This window comes from Mobula birostris, chromosome X (genome assembly GCF_030028105.1).
Source record: "Mobula birostris isolate sMobBir1 chromosome X, sMobBir1.hap1, whole genome shotgun sequence".
NCBI classification, from domain to species: Eukaryota; Metazoa; Chordata; class Chondrichthyes; order Myliobatiformes; family Myliobatidae; genus Mobula; species Mobula birostris.
The window spans coordinates 44,545,227-44,566,588 of NC_092402.1; the positions used below are offsets into that span (position 1 = coordinate 44,545,227).

At 42.8% G+C, this 21,362-nt stretch overlaps 1 protein-coding gene across 11 annotated transcripts in view; it reads right to left on the reverse strand.

The window, feature by feature from the left end:
- The window catches only part of LOC140191785 (thyroid hormone receptor alpha), a 534,600-nt gene that overhangs the window by 501,218 nt on the left and 12,020 nt on the right, over positions 1-21,362 (reverse strand). For 4 of the 11 annotated variants that reach the window (XM_072249536.1, XM_072249524.1, XM_072249520.1 and 1 more), the window contains exons 5-6: positions 19,131-19,334; positions 5,338-5,519 (exon numbers count right to left, since the gene is read on the reverse strand). The exons of 4 other annotated variants lie outside the window; for them this stretch is intronic. The gene's annotated coding sequence lies outside the window, so the exon portion shown is untranslated. Of the gene's footprint in view, positions 1-5,337; positions 5,572-19,130; positions 19,335-21,362 lie in introns of all 11 variants that reach the window. 3 more of the 11 variants (XM_072249519.1, XM_072249523.1, XM_072249525.1) reach the window with 3 other exon arrangements.

A 21,362-nucleotide genomic window follows, 5' to 3' on the forward strand; every position in this document is an offset into this window, starting at 1 on the left:
ATTCAAGGTAGATGTATGGGGTTCAGGGGTTCTGCAGGCTGGCATGGTGTGTTCTGGCCATCGCTGGGGCCTACATAGGCTGCTCGATGTGTAGACAAGCTGGGTCTCCCAGAGATGTTTCCATGGCAACAAGCTCATTGGTGGTCAGCCACTGAGCTTGTCCCCATAGAGAAACTTCCACGTTACCAAGGGCTGCACACCTAAATGCAGAGAAGGAGTGATGGCAGCTTCCAACACATCCAGCAGAAGGTGACAAGAGAAACCACAGGATCCAGGCAATCTGCCAACACGGAGGGCAATTGCTGCCATGCCCAATAATGTCTGTGGTTACTGTGAAGGCTAAGACTTCACCCTGAGCTCCCACCACCTCAGCACTGGACAACCATACCCCTTGCTCCAACCAACCCCTCAATTCCCACCCTGACAGGCATTCTCCGCACAGTGTGTTCATGGTTCATCCCTTACACAGCCACGATTCCGAATGAGATTCAGATTTACTTATCACATGTACATCGAAACATACAGTGAAGTGTGTTGTTTCCATTAACAGCCAACACAAACTAAGGGTGTACTGGGGTCAGCCCACAAGCGTCAGCACTTAGCATGCCCACAATGCTTGGTAGAACAACATAGAACACAATAAGCAACAAAACAACAACAGCAAAACCAGCCCCTTTCCTCCCTCCCACCCACTCACACAGACGGACAGTCCTCCAACTACTCCAGGACAGACCTCCAACCTCCAGTCTTCAGGCCTTTGAGCACAAAGTGGAGACCTGGACTGCGGATGTCCTTTGTCACCTGTTCCCTTCAACCCACCGTGTTGCACTGATCAAGATAAACCTACTCCACGATCAGTCTAGATCTTCCCTCCTACACCGTCATCACCTGCCATTTTTCTTATATCCATGCACCGAGCTTCTTAAAGGTCCCTAATGCATCTGCATTAGATCAGCCTCAAGACCTTGAAAAGCACACCACCTTCCATATCTTAGGAGCTGATCTCAGCAAAGGCAGATACTGATGAAGTTCATCATCATTTTCACTGCAACTTTGATCATTTGAGGATCAGGACATCTGGAGATGGAGACCTCAGATCTGACGCAAAACTCATGGTGTATCAAGCAGCAGTGATCTAATATGCAGTCCTACATACTGAGATCTGGCTATTTACAGAAGTCATCTCAAGGCAATGGAAAAATATCACTGTCTCCACAAAATCCTCCAAAATCACCAGAAGGTTTACCAAACTAAAGTCCTTGTTCCTTCAAAGGTTAACGTTGCTTGGTTACACTAAGTTGGGCCAAGATAGGCAGGCCATATCCTTTGAGTGCCAATACCAGATTCATGAAATAGACACACTATTCCAAGCTCAAAGAGTGGAAGGGATTTACCAGGGTGACAGAGCGAAAGAGTCAAGGATATGCTCAGAGCCTAGTTGAAGAAATGCAATGCAGATTTATGATAATCTCTGGCTCATGACTGGTACTGAGTAGCTAAATTCCGTGCATCAGGAGTAAACAAAGGCCCTACGTCAGTAGAGGAAGGAGTGGGGGGACTTCCGGTAGAGCTCATGGAGTGAAGTCGTGTTCTTGACTCGCTCCATTACCTCTGAGTTTTTCTTCTTATGATCAGCTATATTTTAACTAACCATTAAGGCATCGACTTTTACAATACTTTGAAACAAATTGGGCTCTTTGATAATCGGATGCTTTTAAGGTCTGCTATGTCTAAGAATGGAAAAAATGGGGAAGACGGCAAACCTCCGGTTAGACCGAAAGGTACTGATTTTCCTCTGACTGAACCACCGGTGACTTTGAAAGCTATATCGGATCTAATTCAAAGGGAAATTTCAACCTCTATTACGGAGCTGCTTCGTGCGGAAATTTCAATTAATTTCCAGAAAATTGCCGATTCAATCGATAAAATACAAACATCTATCACGGAACATCAGTCGGCTATATCTAATCTTCAAAAATCCATGCAACAAAATGAACTCAAGATGGGGAAAATTGAAGAAACAATTACTATATTGAAGAAAAAACTTGACTTTCTGACCTTTAAAAACTCAGACTTAGAATCCAGAATGCGACAGCAGAATCTTCGAATGATTGGTGTGTGTGTGAAGCTGTTGAATCTGACAACCCTATGAAGTTTTTTTCTCAACTTTTAAAAGGTGCATTTCCTACTGTATTTCCTGACCAACCACTGTTATTGGATCGTGTTCAGAGTTCCATCATACTCGTCTAAGTCAGATAAACCTCGACATGTCATCTTATGTTTTCGTTACTTTCAAGACAAGGAGAAACTGTTTCAATTCGTTCGATCTAAAGGTTACATTGATTTTTTGGATCTTCATTTCCGGTTCGTGGAGGATTTCAGCAAACAAATTCGGGATCAACGGGTTCGTTACACATCTGTGATGTCGGAACTCTACAAGATGGGTTTAAAACCAGCGCTGCTTTACCCAGCGCGTCTAAGGATCCGCACGCCTGACAGAGCTTTCCGTTTTTTTGAATCTCCATCAGATGCCCAGAGTTATCTGGATCAATTTTCACCTTCAACATCTTAATTGTAATTTTTAACTATGTCCGTTTGATCGGAGGTTGTGAATCTGTCGGCCTTAATTTTTTTTGCCTTTATATGGGCAGAAAAGTTTATTTTTGATTAATTAATATGGTTGCTAAACTTTCTATCTGTGTCATTCCTTTCTTTTTCCCAGGGGATTCTGGGTGGTTATTCCCTCAGCGTCATTCTACGTATTTCCTTTGTGGCCTTAAATTTTGTAGTTTTTAAATCTACTTTTTTTTTGTAGGTTTTCATAACTAGTTTATGTTAATAATTTCATTTTTTTTGTTTATTCATAGGCTCTGGGGTTTGTTGCGGTTTTATATTTTCTGGCTTTTTCTCTGTTATATTAAGTGTTTGTTTTAATTGATTTTTATTTTACTGTTTTATAACTAGCTGATCTTTTTTATATTTACACTTTTTTTAGTGAGCGTCTATCGGAAGTCATGGGGGTAGTTTTAGTGCTTGCTTCTTTCTGGCTGGTCTGTTTTAGATTTAGCCTTGGGGTCATGGGGTGGGGGTGGTGGGAGGGGCTTCACGTTTTAGTTTTTTTCTTCTTGGGCTATTTACACTATTGAAGTATTGGTTGCATTCTCCTCCCTGGTATCTCTTGTTTGTTCTGTTCCCTTTCTGGGTTCGTGGGTCGAGCCTATCGTCAATCCTCCTTTTTGCAGGTTGACTTTAGGGTTTATGGAGTCTATTATTAATTTTGTCTCCTGGAATACTAATGGTCTTAACCATCCTATTAAAAGGAAAAAAAGTTTTTAAAGTGTTCCGGAGACTTAAAGCACAAATTCTATTTTTACAAGAGACCCATGTGCGGAGGGGGGACAGACTACGTTTTTTTTAAATTCTGGAAGGGACAATAGTTTTTCTCTTTTTTGTTCCATATTTATATTCCCTTCTTGTTTTTTTTTACTGTTTTTAATGGAGGTCGGGTTTGAGGACGTGATTTTAAGTTCTTTAACTCTACTTAGTTCCAAGTTAGCCCATTGCTTTGCTTTGCTTTTAGTTTAGTTGCACGGTGGGTTTTTTGGGGGGGGGGGTTGGGGGGTTTTTTTCCTTTTCTCTATTGATATATAAAAAAATTAGTATACTATTATGTTACCTTATTATGTTATGTTTAAATTACATTGTTTGTATCATTTTTTATCTATTAATATCTCCTGTAATTTTATTAGATTCTAACAGTGTATTAGTGCCTATATGGCTTACCTTTTTGTATACTTATTCAATAAAAAGATTTAAAAAGAAAGAAAGTAGAGGAAGGAGTGAACCACCTATTCTATCTGGGGAAGTGTCTGTGGTTCCCACAATGGCCTTATCAACCAACTGAGAACCCATAAAACTGGAGTGGAAATAAGTCCCTGATCCTTGGGGAACTGAAGAAGAAGAAGAAGAATATACCCTATGACTACTTAAACAAGTCTCTTTTGGCATAGCTGGAAATAAAAGATCCCATGAGATTATTCTGAAGAGCAGAAGAATTATCTCCTATACCATAGCAAGTATTTGTCACTCAATTAACATGGTTATTTTTGCTAGTGTTCACATTGCTATTTGTGTGAAACCATGTCTCCCACATTACATCAGTGGATGTATTCCAAAAAGTGGCAGGGAAATGTTGTGAGGTCTCAAGATGATTAGATTAGATTCAACTTCATTGTCATTGTGCCGAGTACAGATACAAAACCAATGAAATGCAGTTATCATCTGACCAGAAATGCAAAGAATAGTCTTATTTACAATATAACTGTGAATAAAAAGTAAGTGCTACAGCACACAAATATAAAAGTACTGAGACAGTACAATATGGGTGCAATACTGCTTAGCGCTGTGATGTGAAGTTCAGCAGGGTCACAGCCTCAGGGAAGAAGCTCTTCCTGTGCCTGCTGGTGCGGGAGCGGAGGCTCCTGTAGCGCCTACCGGATGGGAGGAGAGTAAAAAAAATCCATGGTTAGGGTGAGATGCATCCTTGATAATGGTTTTCGTCCTGCCTAGGCAGCGTTTATGGTGGATGTTCTCAATGGTGGGCAATTGGGTGCCGATAATCTGCTGGGCAGTTTTCACCACATGCTGGAGTGCTTTGCGATCATATATAGTGACTATACAACTACGCACTGTAATGCAATATCAAAGATCAACAGCAATCAGTATTAGTATCTCTCATAAGGCATGCTAAATACAGGCAACTGGGAGCTTGCTTCATTCCGTTTCATTTGCCAGAAATCCTCGTGTGCATTAGCTCACCAAAATATTTTGCATTGGTAAACCATGTTGTCATTTCCACAGAAATCACAAAGGGCTTTGGGTTTCTGAAGTGTAAAAAAAATTGCAATTTTCTATTCTCTTTCCTAACAATTCCTAATGTATTCACCCAGTTTGTGAGTTTATCTATTTGCATGAAGACTTCTAAACTTTCTATTCTGCTAAATCCTCTACTGGAGTCCATTTCACTTTTTTAACCAGGCACATTTTCTAAAACTATCAAACCTGTTTCAGTGTTCCCTTGATTAGTTCAATTGTTGAATCTATCTTCTTTGTCCATTTATATTCCCCACAATAAAAAGAAATTATGTCATAAAATTAATCAAAACATAAAAATAGTCAAACACCTGCAGAGTTCAGTGATCTTTCATATATTCTCAGGATTAAGCCAAAGTCATTGGAGAACAGAGGAAGACTATTCTTCAAGCCTCTCTACATTTCAAATAAAATTTAACTTACCTCTATCTCAACTTCAATGACAATTATAAATTATAGAATTACCTGGAGGTTCAGGAGACCGCAGATGCTGGAATCTGGAGGAACTCAGTCCTGATGCAGGGTTTCGACCAAAAATGTCGACAGTTCCTTTCCTTCCACAGATGCTGCTTAACTCACTGAGTTCCTTCAGCAGATTGATGGTTGCTTTAGAATTACGGGGTTTGATTGTAGGAGCAACAAAATGCCTGATGGAGAATTTTGCAATCAATATTGTTGTCCCTTTGTACTCAGTTGCCCCTGTTCAAACATGTAAATTTTGATAACATTCAAACTTTTATTTACACACATAGGAACAAATATGTCATCGTGTCAAAGCAGCAGTTTCTAAAGGACATTTAAGGTTAATGTTCCCCTGTGCATTTAACAAATCTTCCTATTGCCTTTTCCATCTTCCCTCTGGTGTTCCTTATCTAGTCTTCTTCAGACTCTCTAATTATTATCTACCATCCTAGCGCTTCCCTTTTACACATCAAATTTGCTTCAATTGCCAAATAACCTATTTCCACAGCAAAGCTTTACAATCATTACACCAGTCCAGTTATTATCTATCCCTCATCTCCAACCTTTAGCCAGAAAGTATTTCACAGAAGTAGACTGTAGTCCCTGCTCAAATCTTGGTAACTTAACCCTTTGAAAGTAATTCTTCTAAAAGCTCCACGAAATCTGCTTCCTTATACTGTAATCCAAAGACAACTAAGTTGGGCATCCTGGTTAGCCTGACACTATTACTGTCCTGGTCCGGTCCGTGAAATTTGCATTCCGATTCGCAGTCCGGTCCATGCTCCTTATTCCAGGTTTTCGGGTTTCCCCAGTTTCTCTTGAGGCAGCTGATTCTCATTTGGGCTGGCTTCATAAATAGCTTCAGGATTCAGCCTCTGGCTGCTGGATTGTTCCTGTCCATTCCCTCTGTCTGAATCCCTTCCCTTCCCCTGCCTCCCCTCCACCGCTGTCAAGTTCCATCGCCAGAGCTAGATAAGGAACTGTCTATCGTTGTTTTGAACTGTCTCCGTGTCTACGCCTTCACTAGATAGGTCCGGCCGTTTGCTGCTACCTAGTGTTGAGAACAGTCTGTATCCACGCCTTCGCTAGGTAGGTCCGGCCGTTTGCTGCTACCTAGTGTTGGGAACTGTCTGTCTCTGTCCACACCTTCGCTAGGTAGGTCTGGCCGTCTGCCGCTACCTTGTGTTAGGAACCGTCTCATTGTATTCTGTGTAATGAGTCCCAGCCCTATGTCCTATACCCAAGGAGGGGTCCCGGCTCTGTGTTCTGTGTATGAGTCCCGGCCCTACATCCTGTTTCCAAGGAGGGGTCCCGGCTCTGTGTTCCATGTTCCTGTCTCTCCCTCGACCAAGTCAAGGCTTCGGGGTCTCGTCCAGTCCTAGTCACAATCCAAGAAGCTTGTCCTGTCCAAGCCATGACTTTGTGTTCTCATCTTGTTCATGTGTCTCACCCAGTCCGGTGCTGGGGTTCCCTTGTCCTGTCCAGGAGTCTCACATCCAGTCCTGTTGCCTCTCCTCATCCTGTAGCCATGTCTTGTCCTCACCTAGTTTTGGAGTCTGAGCCCAAGTCAAGTCCCAGGTTCTGGGTTCTTGCCTAGTCTCTGGCTCGGAGTCCAAACCCAAGCCTCGTCATGTCTTCGCCTCGATCCGGGGTCCAAGCCCAAGTCAAGACCCAGGTTTCGGGTCCTTGTCCAGTCTCTGGCTCAGAGTCCTTGTCCAGGCTCCTAGTTCTTCATCCCTCATCTAGGTCCCGCTTTCCTAGTCAAGTCCTTGCCCAAGTCGGTGTTCTTGTCCCAGCTCCTAGTCTGCATCTAGTCCTGTCCCTAACTCTAGTTCAGTTTCTCGTACTTCAGTGTCTGTGTATTGCATTTGGGTCCGCTCCCAGTGCCCTCACACTATGACAATTACAGTTCGGGGTGTTTCAGAGTTCAATTTCAGTGCCGTCTGTAAGGAGTTTGTATGTTCTCCCCATGAACCGCATGGGTTTCTGCCGAGTGCTCCAGTTTCCTCCCACAGTCCAAAGATGTACTGCTTAGAAGGTTAATTGGTTATTGTAAACTGTCCTGTGATTAGGCTAATGTTAAATAGGTGGGTTGCTGGGCACCGCAGCTCGTTGGGCTATTCTGTGCTGTACCTCAAAATAAATTAAGTAAATATGTACATACCAATACACAAGCAGGGAGTCACCTTACTCTGTACTGCTTCACAGCTTAGACTTGTGGCTACATAAAACCCAGAATATAAGCAGCTCTCTCTGTACAGGACCTCCCCGGATTACAAAAGTTTTGCTTATGTACAGTCCATACATTCAAATAAATTTGGAAGAACAGTAGGATGGACTTGTCAGCTGCTGCAGGTATCTTCTGCCAAGTGGGAATGGAACTGGCTGTTTCCGTGTGCCCTCGCTCCCCACCCGACCCCCAAAGCCCCACCACTCGAACTACATCAATTGGGAGCTAAGAGCGCTGAGCAATCATTCGCTCACTCACTGAGTCAGTGATGCCGGTTGGTCGTCGCTTTTACTGTGCCAGCTCACTGTCCCATTGCAGCCGCTTCTGTCATCCTCTCCCACAATGAGAACCGTTCTGACAACAGCTTGGGTTATGAACAGTTCTCAGCAATGGAACACTGCTGTACCGTGGCAACTGTCTTTACAGAGGGGACACAAGGTTTACCACACCAGTATAAAACTAAATTATTACTCATTCATTGTTCATTGCTTTGATTCTTTTTCAGTTCAGAAAGACAAAGTTTGCTAGTGTCTGAATGAGAAAAATGAGTTAAACTTATTGCCTGGATTTTGTGATCTCACATTTTTTTTATGACCTGGAGACAATTTGGCCTAACCTATACTGCCTTTCAGAGCCACCCTAGCAATCTGTTTTCCCACCCATTTCCCTGTAAACATAACCAGCAGGTCCTTGGGATGGGAAAGGAAATCAGGGAGAAACCCACACAGTCACAGGCAGAATGTGCAAACTCCATACAGAGTACCAAAGGTCAAGTTTGAACCTGGATGTCTGGAACTATGAGACAGCTACTCTACTGTATCTGCAGTGTCAAGATAAAGATTAGCCTTGCATGTCCCATGTACATCAAAACATACAGTGAAATGCGTCTTTGCGTCAAAACAAATCAGCTGGGGGCAAACAGCAAGTGGCGCCATGCTTCTGGCGCCAATGTAGCATGTCCACAAATTACTAACCTTTTTAACCCTAACTTGTATGTCTTTGGAATGTGGGAGGAAACCAGGGCACCAGGCAGAAATCCACACAGTCATGGGGAGAACATTCAAACTCCCTACAGACAGTGGCTGGAATCAAACTCCGATCAGCGATCGCTGGTGTTGGTAAAGTGAATGCGCCAACCGTTACTCCACCACGGTGTCAGTAAGCCCCTCTGTTTCAGGTGCTAGGTGTGATATAATTACAAGCCTAAGGATAGGATCATCACTATTACTCCAAGGAACTGCCACCATCTTCAGGATTCAAAGTGCTAAATGACTTCTAGTGGTTGTGATGTCATCAGTATATGCAGCCAATCACTATTAAGAGTTCTCAAGCCATTACACACGAGAGCAAAAAGTTCAATTTTTAATTAATTTTTTATACATTAAACAGATTGTGAAATAGTCCACATAACAAATATTCCACATAACAAATTGTTTGTAACCTCTTACATTACATACAAGGGAAATTGCTCCATTAGTCAAACTTAAAAAGCAGCTTCACAGTAAAAATAGGTTCAATAAAATGAGCTTTATTGCATGATCCAACTGAGATTTGAATAGGATACTAAGTTATTATTGCTGCTTATCAAATTTCTAGTGGATGGGAAGAAAAATAACTATTTTAAATAAATCAGAATTGTTAGAAATGCAGTTCCGGATCACAATCACAACGCAAAGGTTAGAACATAAAACATACAGAGTACAGCACAGGGCCAGGCCCTTCATAGGTTGGGCAGCATTTGTAGGGAGAGCAATCAACTTAACCTTTCATCAGAATTTATGTAATTAATTATATTGTAATCTCCTCTCACAAGGACTCTGCACAGAGTCAACCCTCGTAAGGTGGCCAGACCAGATAACACCCCAGGCTGAGTGCTCGAAGTTCAAAGTAAATTTATTATCAAAGGTCATGTATGTCATCAAATACAACCCTGAGCCTTGTACTCAATGAATCCAAAAACCATAATAGAATCAATGAAAGACCACTTCAACAGGGTGGACAAATAATCAATGTGTAAAAGACAACAAACTGCAAATACAATAAATGAAATAATAATAAAAAATAAATAAGCAATAAATATCGAGAACATGAGATAAAGAGTCCTTGAAAGTGAGTCCATAGTTTGTGGGAATACTTAGGTGCTGGGATGTTGAGTTGTTGGGGTGTCGGGGAACACACACACCAGCTTACTGACATCTTCACGGACATCTTCAACACTTCACTCATCCAGGCTGCTGTCCCCACATACTTCAAGTCAGCCACCATCATCTCTGTACCAAAGAACTCTACACCTTCAGAACTAAATGATTACCGCCCGGTGGCATTGATGCCAATCACCATGAAGTGCTTTGAACGGCAGGTAATAGTGCACATCAAAACTCCATTCCTGCCATGTTGAACACTCACCAATGTGCTTACTGACAGAACCGCTCTACAACAGATGCCATAGCATCTGTCATGCACCTAGCCTTGACACACGGAGAAAACAAGGACACTTACATCAGAATGCTTTCTGGATTTCAGATCAGCATTTAACACTTGTCTCACAAGAGGTCAGTGAACAAACTCCTACTCCTCAGACTAAATACACCACTGTGTAACTGGGTGTTGAACTTCCTAACCAACAGACCAACGATAGTCAGGGTGCACAACCGCTCCTCCCTCCCCGTGATCCTCAGCATAGGTGCCTCCTGCCCCAGGGCTGTGTGCTGAGCCCATTGCTGTACACTCTGCTCACACATGACAACATGGCCAAACAACAAAGTGATCATATTGTCAAGTTTGCTGATGACACGACAGTGGTGGGGTTCATCACTAACAATGATGAGACGTCCTGGAGAGAGCTGGTGGAAAAGTTTGAGGCCTCGTGCCAGGCATATAATTTCTTCCTCAATGACAACGAGACAAGGGAGATGGTTATTGACTTCAGGAGAATTTGCACCACTCACACCCCTCTACATTGGTGGCACAGCAGTGGAAACTGCAAATAGTTTTGACTCCTGGGATGGCACATCATACACAACCTCTCAAGGTCCCAGAACACATCCTACACAGTCAAGAAAGCTCATTAACACCTCTACTTTCTGAGGAGGCTGGAGAGTACTGCAATTTGCACATTCATACTCATGGCATTCTACAGATTCACAGTAGTGAGCATCCTCATATGCTGCATCACTGCATGGTACAGAAACTGCACTGCAGCGGACAGGAAGGCTCCATAACGAGTAGTCAAAACTGCCCAACGCATCACTGGCACCAGCCTACCCATCATCAAGGACATATATACAGAAAGGTGCTGGAAAAGGGCAAGTAACATCATGAAGGATCCCACACACCCTGCTCACGGACTGTTTGTTTCACTCCCATCAGACAACACGGGAAATTACATTAAATATTTCAAAGTAGAAAATATATATTCATATTTTTAAGTTTATTCATGCTTTCTTAGCTTCTATATTAATCATACTTTTCTGCCCTAATCAAAAATATGCTTTTTGTTTTTTGGTATGTTGTCTGAGAGTTCTTTGTGATTAGCTATGCAAAATGATGACATCATAGATGCTGGATGCCAGAGAATCAAAGAACAGCAGGCATCAGAAATGGCCAGGTCCTCACCACAGACTCCACTGGCCCTTTGTAGAGAGTTTCTTTACCATTAAGTACAAATGCAGGGCAGGAATATTCCATCAATCTACTGATTGGTCAGCTGCGTAATTTATAGCATTATTTTGCAGTTTCTGCTGTCCTCTTATCTTTAAGCTTCGATCTCTTTTTTTCTAAAAGTAAATCATTGTATTTGTTCAGAATTTTGAAATTTTCCCAAAAGATTAAACATTCTCCTTGACAAAAATTACTTATCAACAGGTACTTAAGACTATCTGAACAGATTAATCTCTGTTGTAATCTGTTTAATTCCAGTTGTCAGAGTCAAATGCAGTAAACACTGAGTGACCTAAATAATGTCAAATTCTAAACATCAGCAATCCCTTGAAAGTTAAGGCATTTTACTTTGGTGGTATAATGATAAGAGCAAGCCGGTGCAGACTACCCTTTACCACAAGTTGATCTATAACCCCAGTAGTGTGGAATATCCCATTGGAGATCAGGGGCTTGGAACATGTAGACTTTTATTCCAGAGGTACATATATAAAAGTTGATTTTGTTTGTTCAATTCTTGACCACAATTACAATCAAAAGTTTCAAACCTAAAACATGCAGAGTACAACACAGAAACAGGCCTTTCGGCCCACTATGTCTGCGCCGAGCATGATGCCGTCTTAAACTAATCCCTTCTGCTTCCACATGATCCACATCCCTCCATCCCTGGATATTCATGTCCCCATCGAACAGCCTCCTGGACAGCACTATTGTATGTGAATACTGTTACTCTGGCAACGTGACTAGTCACTTCTGATTGCAAACTTGGACTTGTGCCAATGGTATATTTTTTATATCAGACGTGCACCTCATGATGTTATTCCCTGCACAATATTTCTTTGAAGCTCTCTCTGCAGCAGTAAGGCGGGGCCCAGAAGTGGGAATTTGACTCAAGGACATCCCTTTCACTCAACTATTTATTTGTTGAGGGGAGTCCTCTCAGCCTTCAGTTGACGCAACAGCTCTGCCCTCCGATCTTCCACCCAGCAGCCTTCAGATCATCGGATCTCGATCCATTAATCAAGTGACTCTTTTTATCGAAGATCCATAGAGTTCGTACCATTGCAAAAAAAATAGATCCAGCACAACACCAAACTGGTTCAACTTGCAGAAATGAAAATTGATTTGACGTAACATGTTCTATTGCTTGGTCCCACCCCAACCCATCTATCAATCAACCCCTCCTCACCCAGAACCACTCTTCACTTGCCAGCTCTTGCCTTTACCCCTCTGGCTCACCTCTTTATACTGAGCATTTCCCACCTGCTTTTGCAGTCCAGATGAAGAATTTCAACAATAAACATGAAACAATGCACAAAAAAAATGCAGGAAGAAATGAGCAGGTCAGGTAGCAGCAGATGAAGGGTTTCAGCCTGAAATGTTGGCGATTCATTTCCCTGCACAGATGCAGCCTAGCCTGCTGTATTTCTCCAGAATTTTCTGTGTCGCTCCAGACTTTCAGCGTCTGCACAATCTGTTGTGTCTCCAAAATGTCAATTGTCCACTTCCCTCTACTGATGCTGCCTGACCGGCTGAGTTCATCCAGCAGCTCATTTTCTGCAGCTAGTTACACAGAATGTTCCTTGGTACCACTGCAAAAAAATTGGATCCATTTGGCAATAGTTTATCACCAAAATGGTACAATAAGCAGAAATGAAGATTAATTTGAGGCAACATGTTCTGGCGTCTGGCCACAAAGAATGTTCATTTATTTGAATGAAGTCATAAAGGCTTCTCCTGTGCACTGAATAAACAGAAGCCTTGGAGGATGTTGTCGATTATTCGTGATCCATCTGTTTGCTGTCTTTTGGCAGAATCTTACATTTGCTGCTTAATTAAAAGTTGTGTTCAATCACAGGGAATGTTTGCAGTAATACTGGGTCAATCTAAAAAACTATTTAAGATTGTAGTGTTTTGTTGCTGAAGCTGTTAATGTGACCTAGCTTTGTTCTTGTTCTTGGACCAGCTGGACATCATTGCTACTTGAGTTCTGGCAGTGGTCAAATTGGCTGTGAGTTGGCTTGTCCTAGGGTTGGAGGAATGTCTGCATGTGTGCATGGGTAGGTGGGAGAAAGGTAAAGGGCTTGTTTTGCTGTGGTTGTTTTATAGCTGTTGTTCTGTCGTTGTTGTTGCTTATGTGTTCTGTGAACATGGCATACCACATTGGTGCTGAAATGCATGGCAACACTTGAGGAATGCCCCCAGCACATCCTAAGGTTGTGCTGGTTATTAACGCAAATGGTGCATTTTACTGTATGTTTTGAGGTTCGTGTGATAAGTAATTGAATCTGAAAACATACTTAGAAGTAATTTTCCAAAAGTGACAGGAAGCACTTGTACTTTTTCCAAGAGTAGTCAAACATCAGTAAGGCACAAATCAGGAGTGTATGGAACTACCCTCCTCCTGATTAGACAATGAAGTGGCAATAACACTCAAATGCAGTAGCTCGACATAATCAAGGACAAAGCAGCCCACTTGGTCGACAGCTTATCCACTATGTTAACCATAGGCTCCCATCCATTGGAGCATGATGACAAGGTTTTACTGGCAACACATTCTCTGAGGTCATGGCATACGCCATTGTGAACAAGGGTAGGAGGCACTTCTGGTACATTTCCAGTCACACCCCATCCTGGCATGAAAATTCTTTCACTATCAGCCCAAATTCCAGAGCTTCCTATCCAACAGCACTGTGAGAAAATCTTCATGAGAAGGGCTACCGTTAATGATTTTTTTAAAAAAGTCTTTATTTCCATTATTCCATGATTGGAAGCTATTTCATTCTCCTTTGAACAATCTGACCAACTGATAAATATTCCAGGGGACTAAAAAAATTCAGAAATCTTGACCCAATGCAAAATGAATCAACACAATTCGTGACAGATCACCTGTCATCAACTAGTCGCCCCCGTGGCTCCTCTTTGGGGGCTTGGCTTACTGCGTTGAAGAAATCTGAGCATTGATGAATCATGTGCTGGTGTTAGTTTATTATAGTCACATGTACCTAATTACAATGAGAAACTTCTGTTTACAGCCATCCAGGCGGATCATGCCATACCAAAATGGCACTGAAGTCATGAAGGAAAACAGAATGATATTGCAGTTACAGAGTAAACACAGTGCAAATACAGACATGAAGTGCATGGACCACATTAAGATAGATTGGGAGATCAAGAGCTCAATAGTTCACCTTTTAGTGTATGAGAGGTCAATTCAAGAGTCTCAGTTGGATAGAAATTGTCCTCGAGCCTGGTGCTCAAGCTTTTACATCTTCTGTCTGATAGGAAGAGGGAGAAGAAAGAACGTCCTGGGCGGAAGGAGTCTCCGATTATGTCCGCTGCCTTCCGGAGGCATTGGGAAGTATAGACAGATTCAAAGGAGGGGATGACTGGGCTGCATTCACCGTTCACTGCAATTACTTGCGATCTTTCGTAGCGGGTACTGATCCAATAAACCAAGGTTCATGATTTGGAGGGATGGATTTTCATTCCACTAATACAGCTGAAGAATTTAAACTCCATTAATTAAATACATTTGACATTTTAAAAAGTGTTTGATAGCAAGGCAGCTTTGGATTGTTGTAGAGCTCCACTGGCTTCTGTAATGGTTTACAACTCTCCCCGCACCAGGTGGTTGGCTTTGAAGTGGCACAGCAAACCATGCAGTTGTACCAAGTTGCTTCAGGCAGTTCAGGTAAGTAGATCTCTGCCAACTTAGCAAGGAAAAGATGAAATGGATGACAAATGCAATCCTCAAACAGCACTTTATTTTTATTTCTGGCACCTTTTGGATTCAATATTGAATTGGACAAATTCTTTGTTTGCCTTCTTTGTCAAAGAACTAGCCGTTTCCACTGCAGGGTATCCATCAGTAATATTGACCTAGCTTCTCTCTCTCTCCATTAACACAGCCTGACCTGCTGATCTTTTCCCATAGCTCTGTGTTTCACAGCAGTTACACGTCAGTTTGCTTATGTTCACAGTAGTAACTTGTCAGTTTGCATATATTCTTTGGCCCTCTGGGATTTATCAATTGGATGACTTCACCAACACTTTCTCACTACAACAACCTGGACATTAACCTATCAGAGATAGAACATAGTATAACATAAGAACAGGCCCTTTGGGCCACAATGTTATGCTGATAATAGTCAAATTTTCTACCTGCACATAGTCCGTATCCCTCCATTCTCTGCATATTCATGTATCTAAGACCCTCTTAAATGCCCCTACTGCATCTGCCTCTGCCACTACCCTTCGCAGCACTTTCCAGGCATCCGCAACTCTCTGTGTATAAAACCTGCCCCATACATCTCCTTTGAGCCTTTCGACCTCTCACCTTAAATAAATGTCCTCTAGAATTTGACATTTCAATCCTGGGAAAAAAGGTAACACCTGTTCACTCCATCTTAACCTCTCATAATTTTATTAACTTCTGTCAGGTCTCCCTTCAGCTTCTGCTGTTCCAGAGAAAACAACCCTAATTTGTCTAACCTCTTCTTGTAGCACATACTCTGTAATCCTGGCAGGATCCTAGACAAGGGTATTCTTTTTGTCAATTCACATGCTCTCTATAATTTAAACTAACTTACTTTCTTTACCCATTCTGACAAAGAGAAGACTATTTCAAGGTGGAATGTCATGTGGATAGGGTGGTGAAGAAAACTTTTGATACGCTGGCCTTTATAAATCAGAGCATTGAGTAAAGGAGTTGGGATGTAATGTTGAAATTGTACAAGGCATTGGTAAGGCCAAATTTGGAGTATTGTGTACAGTTCTGGTCACCGAATTATAGGAAAGATGTCAACAAAATAGAGAGAGTACAGAGAAGATTTACTAGAATGTTACCTGGGTTTCAGCACCTAAGTTACAGAGAAAGGTTGAACAAGTTGGGTCTTTATTCTTTGGAGCGTGGAAGGTTGAGGGGGGACTTGATAGAGGTATTTAAAATTATGAGGGAGATCGATAGAGTTGACGTGGATAGGCTTTTTCCATTGAGAGTAGGGGAGATTCAAACAAGAGGACATGAGTTGAGAGTTAGGGGGCAAAAGTTTAGGGGTAACACGAGGGGGAACTTCTTTACTCAGAGGGTGGTAGCTGTGTGGAACAAGCTTCCAGTAGAAGTGGTAGAGGCAGGCTCGATATTGTCATTTAAAGTTAAATTGGATAGCTATATGGACAGGAAAGGAATGGAGGGTTATGGGCTGAGTGCAGGTTGGTGGGACTAGGTGAGAGTAAGCATTCGGCACAGACTAGAAGGGCCGAGATGGCCTGCTTCTCTGCTGTAATTGTTATATGGTTATATATATTTTAGCTCTCTTTCATGTTCGACAGCCTGAGCTGCAAAGTTTCTCCAGCATTTTCAGGGAATGTAATCAAGAATGGTTAATAATACTCATAGCAGAGTGTAAAACCTTGCAAGTCCTATCCTTGGCTACAAGAGGATGAATGCCAAAATGCAACAGGCGCTGCATTTGGAATGACAGTTTTTAGAAATAAACCAAATTTACAAGCTCTTATTCAAAATTACTCCTGGCAGTAGACCTCTTTTGGATTTAAAAGCAATCCCTCAATTCAGACAAGAAAATCATAAGAATAGGAGCAGAATTAGGTGATTCAGTCTGTCGAGTCTGCTCTGCCATTCCATCATGCCTGATTTATTATCCCTCTCAATCTCAATTCTCCTGCCTTCTTCCCATAACCTTTGACATCAATACTAATCAAGAACCTAACAACCTCCATACCAATATACCAATGACTTGGCCTCCTCAGCTGTCCGTGGTACTGAATTCCGCAAATTCGCTGTCCTCTGCCTAAAGAAATCCCTCCTCATCTCTGTTGTAAAGGGACATCCTTCATTCTGAGGCTGTGCCCTGTGGTCCTAGATTCCACCGCTATAGGAAGCATCCTCTCCACATACACTATCTAGACTTTTCAATATTTGATGAGATCGTTCTCAGTCTTCTAAACTCCAGCGAGTACAGCCCTAGAACCATCAAACACTGGGGGATACCTCCCTCTCTCTTGCCAGGGAGAGAGAGAACCTGTGGGTTGTCGAATTTTGGATGAAATGCAAAGCCTTTGGGGTAACCTTGGTCTGTGTCTTTGCTATTGCTTAGCACACACTTGTGCTCGGTGATGGTACCGATGTGCATTTATTTTTGCTAGTGGGGGGAGGGGGGATTGTTGCTCGCTGCTGATTACGCATGGGGGGAGCTGGGGGGGGGACTTTGGGGTTCTCGTGTTTAACTGTCGTTTATTCTTTGGGGCACTTTGTTGTTTTGCGAAGAAAAAGCATTTCAGGATGTATATTGTATACATTTCTCTGACATTAAACTTGACCTTTGAACCTTTGAACACTCCTCATATGTTAAACTGAACTGAGGAGAAAATGGAGAATTCTGGAAATGCTAGATATCCCTGGCAGAACCTGTGGAAAGAGAAAATAAACCAACATATCATGCAAATGGACGCTTGCTAATCTGAAAAATTAATTTATGTTTCTCACGGATCTGTTGGGTGTTTCCAGCGTTTCCACTTATAGTTTTATTCCCACCATTCGGAGTATAGCTGCCCCTGTGATAATGCTTGTTTCCACATGATTGATGGACTATTTGCATTATGTGGTTATGGCATGATTGTGATCAGGAAAACAATATAAATCTTTGAAGGCAGTTACAGCCTATTCTGCTATAATGCAGCTTTATATAAATGTGAGGCTTCTTAGGAATGTCACTATTACAGTTTATTATTATTTGTTCACTGTTGTCATATATACCAAGTTACAGTGAAAAACTGTTGTTTGCATGTCACCCTGGCAGATCATGCCATTCATAAATACACCAAGGGAACAAAATAGAATACAATGCAGAATATAGTGTTGCAGCTACAGAGAAAGTGCAGTGCAGGCAGATAAATAATGTGCAAAGGCCATAAAGAGGTAGGCCGAGAGATAAAGAATTCACCTTTGGCATATAAGAGGACCATTACAGTAGAAGAGGCAATATGTCACTTTGATTAGTCCTTGGAATCACAACTCCAGATACTACAGATGCTCAGTGTTTGGATATATTCAACATGAGATCAATTGGTTTTCAGACCTGGAGGAAATTGAGGTACAGTGGGCAAATGGTAACGTTGGACTTAAGGCTAAGGATCAGCTTGAAACTTGAATGGCACAGCATTCCCAAGGGGACTTTGGTTCAGTTCTACTGTATGAGGTATCCAACACAACAGGAAAACTATACATTGAAATCAGCTTTGAAATTGGCGTCTGTAGGCCAGGCAAATAAGCTCTTCCTCAACATCAAAAAGATGGTTATTGACTTCAGGAGAATGCGCACCACTCACATCCCTCTTTACATCGATGGCACAGCAGTGGAAACTGTGAGCAGTTTCAAACTCCCGGAAGTGCACATCTCACTGAATTTCTCATGGTCCAAGAACACATTCTAGACTAGGGTTTCTCAAACAGGGTTCCGTGAGAAATTGCTAGGGGCTCCGTGAGAGATCGTGATGAAAAAAAAATAGTTTTTTGAACTTTGTGCAATGCGTGATGCTAGCGCTTGCAGCGGTGGACAGTGACGGAGCAGCCTCGTTAGCAATCTCGTTACAGGTCTCTCAGCCCGGTATGGCAGTAGGCAGTAGGACTGTGCTTATTTGCTTGAGTCCATTCTCAGTTTTTAACACGAGATAGGGAGGGGAGGCCGTTGATAATTGGTGAGAACTGTATTGCATGGAGGGGAGGATGGTAGACTGACCATTTGTGAGCGCTGTATTGCACAGAGGGGAAGACAGTAGGCTGATGAGGAGAGTGAAGTGTTTTTTCCGAGCATTGAATGGACTTGCCCAACTTGGGCTGTGATGTCCACCTTTCCCTCCTAAATTACCTCCCCCAACTTTCCCTTACCTGCCACGAACTAACTTATGGGAACGAAGAAACTCTCCCAGTGTAGTAGAAAATTGGAGGGAAATTTTCATTCTAAAGACGGTTCTGTGTGGCGATTTTTGAAGAGGACGTGTGAGATGGAAGAGGATTCCAGGTCTAGGCCTATGGACAGTTCTGATGAGGTTAATGATGAAGAATTACAATCTTCTGAATCATTTCACTGCCCTAGTGCAACAATAGACACAAAAAGTCAGTCTTTTTTGAAACAAATTTGCAAAAGCTTATTTACACAACAAATACACAAAGTACAAACATTAAGTATTTACAAGACAGTGAATAAATTCAACTTAAAATATGATTACTACTGTCTATAACACAGTCAGTTCCCTGGGGGGGGGCCCACAACTCCTGGAAATCCTCCACTGTATCCATTATGACCGCATGCTTCCTCTCCAAGGACAGCCGGGCACCAATATATCCTCGGAAGAGGGGCAGGCATTCGGCCCAGGAGCAAGCCCACCAGGAGATCCTGCTGCTGGCCTGCTCCCTTTTGTACTGGGGGCCCGTATATAAGGAATGCAGGGCTGAAGTGCAACCAGAACCTGAGCGGCAGCCCCTTCAGAAACTCAAACGGGCTGCAACCTCTCACACTCCATATAAGCGTGGTACACTGACTCCTCCCGGCCACAGAATGGACAGGTGGACGGGGTGTCAGTAAACCTGCGTAAAAGCCTGTTGCACGGTACTGCCCAATGCAACACCTTCCACACCAGCTCCCCAGTGTACAGGGGAAGGACTCCTGCATAAAGAGATTTCCACTAGGGACCTTCCCTGCTGCCAGGTAGTAAAACAGATCACCAAGGTGAGTCTGGTCGACAGACGAAGGCAAGGAAGTGAAGGGTGTGCAAGAGCAGCCCGTACAAGAAGCTCTTTGGAGCATCACGGAAGGGCTCGGTGGGCATTCCCGTGAGAGGGCTCACGTTGTGCAGGACTCTCTCCCATGTGGTGTCCCGAGGCCTGGGTCCAACGAGCACTCCCAGCCCATCAGATTGTGGTGATGCAGCTGGAACCCCTCCACTTCCCCGCGCCCGCTCAACACCCACCGTGACAGGATGGAGACTAGTCCCCCTCGAAGCGAGAGCACTGTCCCCCACTAGCACAGGAGCACCCTGTCTGGATGAGACTAGACCCCATACCCTCAACAGCTCTCAGTAAAAGTGAGGCAGTTCCCTCAAAGCGACGTGGCTTGATGCTGTCAGCTGTAAACCGTGTGCCCTCCTGCAGGCAGTGTCCCCGGCGGAGAAAGTGCATTGCCAGTGCATGCCATCTTGGAGGGGGGGGGGCGGTGGTCGCTTACAGATATCTCTGCAGGGTCCTGAGGCGGAGAGCTGTTAGCAGGGTGCACACACATACACCAATGACTGACTACCCTCCGCGATTGGAAGATTCAGGACTGCAGCAGAGACCCAATGCCTCCTGTTGTGCCAGAAGAAGTCCACCAGCCTCTTCTGGGTCCTGGAGGCAAAAGCAGTGAGTAAAGTAATCAGCTGGTACCATATCTTTACAATGAAAGCTAATTATCAATGGGTTTTACTTGGACTGGTGATCTAAGTTGTTTTATTCCATTGTGCCTAGTCTGTGGCAAACAACATACAAATGTAGCAATGGCTCCAGCAAAACTAAAAAGACACTTAACTACAAATCACAGCCATATGACGCGTAAAAGTGCTGATCAAAAATACAGATTAAAGCTTTTGAAAATAAAGTCACAGGCAGTAAAAGGAAACAGGAGACAAGTTATTTTGTAGTTTTAAGGCCAGTTTACTTGAGAACGTTTAAAAAAAATGTGAAAACCTGGAAAAAGAGCACACTAATCTCCTGCTACATACAGAAATCCGGTGGCTTTGCAAAGGGAGAGTTCTCAACAGGGTGTTTGAGCTGAAGGTGAATGGCAGGAGTACTTTAAAGAAAATAATAGGCCAGTGAGTCTTACTTCAGTGGTTGGTAAGTTGATGGAGAAGATCCTGAGAGGCAGGATTTATGAACATTTGGAGAGGCATAATATGATTAGGAATAGTCAGCATGGCTTTGTCAAAGGCAGGTCATGCCTTACGAGCCTGATTGAATTTTTTGAGGATGTGACTAAACACATTGATGAAGGTAGAGCAGTAGATGTAGTGTATATGGATTTCAGCAAGGCTTTTGATGAGGTACCCCATGCAAGGCTTATAGATCCAGAACTGGCTTGCCCAC